The following is a 6,258-nucleotide window of genomic DNA, read 5'->3' as shown; positions in this document are numbered from 1 at the left end:
TAATGCCATAAACTATACATACATGTGCTCTTATGTGCGCAGTTCATACTACCTACTAGCATCGACCATTGTGCAAATAAGAGTTTGAAAAAATGTATTTATGAGATGGGCGAGCTTGTGAGGTATGTAAAACCCATGTCAGATCACCCTTCATTATACCTTACAAAATGAACGTGCATGAGGTATAACGTACTATTTATTTATTTTTCAGATATGTTAGTTCCAAAGCAATTGATCCAGCCACGTTGGATGATGCGCGTGTTATGGCAATGGAGGTGGTTTGTTTGGTAGAGGAGACTTTTCCGCGAACCATTCTCACAAGTCAACTACATCTCATTGTGCATTTAGTTGACAAAATTGCTTTATGCGTGGACTGTGCATGCACGTTGGATGTTCTTCCTAGAGCGCTTCATGAAGACCTTAAAAGACTTTGTGAGGCAAAGTGTAAGGCTTGAAGGAAGCATGGCCGAGGGTTGGTTGATACAAGAGTCTCTTGTATATATTTCAGAATTTCTTGGTCAGGTGGACAGCTCTTTGCCACGACTATGGAGCAATGAAGAGGACTTGAGGATGACCTCTATTGTGCCTCAAGGAAAAGGACAGAGTAAAGTAATTGACAGAACATTGATTGATGATCTTAATTTCACTTGCATCCTTAATAGTGATGTGATGAGCAGATGGGTTACAAGATATGAGGATGCAAAGACAAAAAGGCAAGCAGAAAGAGCTCTCTTTCGGAGGTAACATGGCTCTCGTAAGGCATACCCTAAGCATCTAGCAACACTTCTGATGAATGATATCCATGTTGATTGGTTGCATGAGGAAATGGAGAGAGCAGAGAGCGACGAGGGGCTGCATATCACGGCGGAAGAATGGGAGTATGCACGAGGATGCGTGTTAAAGGTACATAGAACTAATGTTTTGCATTAGTTGTAAGTGATTTGCTTTTAATATTTATTCACATTGCTTACACAAATATTGCTTCTATTTTGGTTCAGTGCACTATGTTCAATGTGAAGGCAAGCATTTTCGAACACAAAGAATTGATGAAAAGAGGAATACACATAATTGCGGTGTCATTAGTAGCTTTGAGGGAGCTAATGGAAAAATGGATGATTATTGTGACACAATCCAAGACATATTTAGGCTTGACTTTTGTCGCTTCTTTGTGTATATTTTGGATGTCAAATGGCAAATGAACGTGGTGGAAAAAGGGCCTAATGCAACGATAAAACACCATACAAGTGGCTATGTAACTATTGACTCTACAAAGTTTTGGCAAACAAAGAAAGATAGGCTAATATTGCCACAACAATGTGAGCAGGTATGCATTTTTTTACTAATGTGTTTCATGTACATATATATCTAAGCTCGCGTACCCCTTGACTTTTGATATGCTAATTAATTACTGCAGTATGTGTATTTGAGTAGGTTATCTATCTGCCAATGGTGCATGACATTAAATGGTGGTACATCATCCCTATTGCACCACGTTCCAAAGTGATGTATAATACATTCACTGATATGGAGCATATGGAGGATGTAACAAGCCGCCGCAATGAAGATGATGTCGAACATGCCAATGTGATCGATGATCAAGAAATAAGAGATGATCATGATAATGAGGATGAGCGTGCCATTTCTCATGATCATGAGAATGACCCTACCATTGAGGATGATGGTGATGTTTATGAGGATGATCAAGACATCGATACCATTATCAATGGACAGAATATCGATAGTGGAATAAATTTAATCGTAGCCTTACAAATTGATCAAATGGATATTGATGTTGATCGTTTGGCAAGGATGGATCTTATTGAAGATGAGATCGAATCCTAACCAATCCATCACTGTATCGTTCTAAATTGATGACATTTCTATTGTATATGTTGTCTTTTAATTATCATCTCATGATTTATTTTTGAATATATTTCATTGTTGTAAATGCATGTAGTGGGATTGTGTAATGATATATACTGTAATGTACTATGAGATGGTTTAAAGAAAATAGTTTTTAATTTTGTAAAGAAATTTAGTTTTTCTTAATAAAGCGTGTATTGATGCGTGTATTGATGCGTGTATTAATGCGTGTATAATTGCATGTATATACACGCACTTATACACGCAGTGGTAGATGCCAATATACATGCGAATTTAAATTCCAATATACATGCGCCCGATACTATTCAAATACATGCGCGACCATACACGCGCCCATAATTTATGGCGTGTATGAAACGCGTGTATGGCAGTATTGTCTTGTAGTGTATGAAACGCGTGTATGGCAGTATTGTCTTGTAGTGCTAGGAATATCATCAATTAGATTTTTATGTATGGTACTTATGATTGAGCTAATTTGATTGCATCATAATTTTTTCATAATGACAAAGTGAATACATCATAATTTGTTCATTGTTATAAAGTAAAACAATTCCATGGTCATTAGATCAATTAGACCATGTGTTTATGATTTTTTAATGGACACCCCAAAAAACAAAGATTTGGAAAGTTATTGAAATTTAATCCTCACATATAGTTGATTGTTTGGGTATGTCAATAAGACCACATAAAGTTTATAGTCATACATAAGATTTGGACAATTGGCCAAATATATAGCATTTATACCCATGAAAGATTTGAACGAGTGACTAAATCTAGAAATTAACATCTATATATAAGATTTGATCACTAGAATTACCCACCCTTAACGTAGATTTGGACAAGTAATTGAATCTAGCCAATAACACCCATGCACAAGATGTCTACTGTCATCTAGTGAGATTTGGACAACTGACCAAATTCAACATTCAAATCTATCCAAATATGTGGAAAACTAACTATATGGCCAAATTTAATTCTATGTATTTAGAGATATATCGAGTATTTAAGAGTAATGAAATCATGTGTTTGTGATTTTCTAATTGAGTTTTGGTCGATTGACTCAATATCTTCTAACTTTTCTTTTCCCTATAACACGTATGCACAAGACATTATCTAGTGAGATTTGGATAAATAACTAAATCCAACATTCAAAACCATCCACAATATGTGGAAAATTGATCATATTACCAAATTTAATTTAGTGAAAAATAGATATAATATCTGTGAGAAGTTGTGTGTGATTTTTTGATTAAGTTTTGTGAGAAGTTATATGTGTGATTTTTTTTATTGAGTTTTGGTCAATTAACAACATCTCTTTCATCTTTTAAAAAAAAACAAATAAAGCATATCACAGATGTGTTAACGAAGACAATGACAACATAGGATTGGATACAAGGAATGTGATAGGTCAAATGTTTATAATACTAGATTTAAATGGATTATTGTTAGAACATTGCTTTACAAAGTCAAATAAGCATACAAGCTTACATTGTGGGAAACAATGGATTGTACTTCATCTAAGATGCATAGAGTTTTTAGCCAATCTATTCATAAAGTTCCATGTTGGGATATGGTCCATGGCTTTGCACAAAAATGTGGTGCATATGGTGGAACCTTAAGAATTGCATGTAGGGAGACAATTACCGATGGGGACAAGATTAGTGTTATGTGTATGATCGTGATGAGAAGATATTTCGACCCAAAAAGATGGGTGTGGAGGCCATGTTCAAACCATTCAAAAAGGTTTGACACCAATGTAATGCACAACGATATGTAACAAGGACAATTCTTATTGATGATAGTCCACACAAAGGATGTGCTAGTCCACTAGAGAATTTCATTTTTCCACCCAAATTTGACATTAATGCATATGTCAACACATTGAAAGACTTATACAGATACTTGTGCCATTTGGATATGGTTGGTGACATTCGTACAATGATTTCTTTTTATAGATATGGATAGCAATGTGTGAATCCAAGGAATATGCAGCCTCAGCATGTGATGAAAATGATGTATTCAATTCATGCCAAGGTGTTATTAAACATGCAGCATGTGATTCTAAAATTACATTTTCAAGAACAATACACTCTCCTCCATTGACTCTAAGTACTGCATAATTAAAGATATTAAAAAAAATATCACCAGTGTCAAAACTAAATGAAATGGTTGTTGCAATGTACTATGCCGAACAACTAGGTTATAAGAAAAGGTTCATCACAGGAGTTGCAACTAGGGGTTTCATATCATAACTCCAAATACTACAAGTGCAAACACTAATTGGGTTCTTGTATATTGTTTAGCCTAATGTAAACACTAATGATCATAAATTTTTATTAATTTTTCAGTAAGGATATTTGAAGTTTCTCCACTTTGCCTTTATAGCAATTTGGCGACCATTTACAACCATCTCATTGGTCACTTCAAAATGGTGAAGTCTTTTACATTAATGAGGTTGCTTTCATGGTTAAGAACTTGACAATAGTGGTGGGTACTGGTCAAGGTCTATTCATCCAATCAAGTGTTACTCTTGGTTGAGTTTTGTTGAACTATTGCGGATCTAAATTTCTTCATGATGACTAGAATTCATGAAGTCTTTTATATTAATGAGGTTGCCTTTATGGTTAAGAACTGAACAATTGTGGGTGCTGGTCAAGGGCTATTCATCCAATCAAGTGTTCCTCTTGGCCGAGCTTTGTTGCACTATTGTGGATCTAAATTTCTTCATGAGATGACTGGAATTTTTTGTGTTCCATGCACCTCAGATCAAATAGGTACTCCATTCTTGAGGAGGTACTCCATTCTTGGGTGCTGGTCAAGGGTTATTCATCCAATCAAGTGTTCCTCTTGGCCGAGCTTTGTTGCACTATTGTGGATCTGAATTTCTTCATGAGATGACTGGAATTTTTTGTGTTCCATGCACCTCAGATCAAGCAGGTACTCCATTCTTGAGAGAACCCAACAGTTGACATTGAAGAGGATCAAGTTTATATAGTGGGTGATGTTTGAGATAGAAATGTGGCGGGTTACATAAATAGTTGCAGGGGTTTCAATGAGATAAGAAATGTGAGATACATTGTTTCTCCATCCTTTCCACCTTGGCATAAACAAACTCACATGTCAATCAATAACCTTGAATATGGATATGTATGTTGAATCTATATGTAACCTGAAGGTAGGAGATGAGCTCTTTGTCGACTATGAGTTTTGAATTGCAATGTGTTATCAATATTAAGTTTCCATCATTTGTCATTATGTCTTATTCAATCTATTTTGTAAAATGAGCATTGGTCCTTTATAGTTATGGCAATTTGTAAGTTTTATTGTTAAGGCATTATCTTTAATGATTTGTCTATCTACAACTATAGTTTTATGAGCATTGGTCCTTTATAGTCATGGAAATTTATAGCTATCATTGTTAAGGCCTTATCTTTAATGATCAGTCTATCTAAAGCTATATTTTTCTTAGATTTGGAAGTGTCATTTTTTCTATCTCCATTATTATCTTTGGATAGCTCACAAAAACAAATATGATAATTGACACCATATTGGTAGTTATATAAATGGACATAAGGATGTCATCAAGTTGACACATTCACAATGATGAGTAATGTTCATGGATGTAATGTTGAGTTCATGGAAGTGAAGATATTTGTGAACTAACGATATTGGTAGCTATATGATAAGATATAAGGATGTCATTAAGTTGACACACTCAATGATTGAGTAATGTTCATGAATGTAATGTTGAGTTCATGGAAATAAAGATATTTGTGAACTTTGAGTTTGGAGTAGGACATGTTATCCTTGAAAGGGTTTTTTGTTAATTAATGACTTTGATGAATTAATCAAAAAGTCATTTTCTATATATGTATTGTTGAGGCCACATGATGAATGTGATCACAAAATTTGTGGTATACAATGTGCATTTTAAATAAAGAATTCCTATAAGATTGTCCTTAAATATAATATACTTTGAGTACATAGTATAAGTGAAAGTAATCTCCTACTATAACTTACAATGGTTGGCCCAAAGTTTTGAGAGGGAAAAATTGGATGGGATGGCCTCTACACCCGCCACCTTCTTGACTGTGTAAGATTCCTCCCCAGCCCCCCAAGATGTCCAGTTTCTTCCCTTGTAATCAATCCCCTTTTTAGAATAATAAAAGATCTTGTTTCTACCTGTTTTGGCCTAGAGAGAGAAAATGTTCTAGAGAGAGATAACTCAGTTTTTAGATATCTTTGGAGGAAAAAAAATATCCTTTCTTTTATTAAAATAAATTCTCCCAAAACAGAAGTTTAAAAAGAATTTCCTAAGGTGCATTAGAAATAAATTATAATCTGCTCAAAAGACCTTAGCCTAAGGGTCCAGAT

Source organism: Cibotium barometz, chromosome 15 (genome assembly GCF_041138505.1).
Source record: "Cibotium barometz isolate CiBa-2024 chromosome 15, ASM4113850v1, whole genome shotgun sequence".
Classification (NCBI taxonomy): Eukaryota; Viridiplantae; Streptophyta; class Polypodiopsida; order Cyatheales; family Cibotiaceae; genus Cibotium; species Cibotium barometz.
This window is presented reverse-complemented; position numbering follows the sequence as displayed.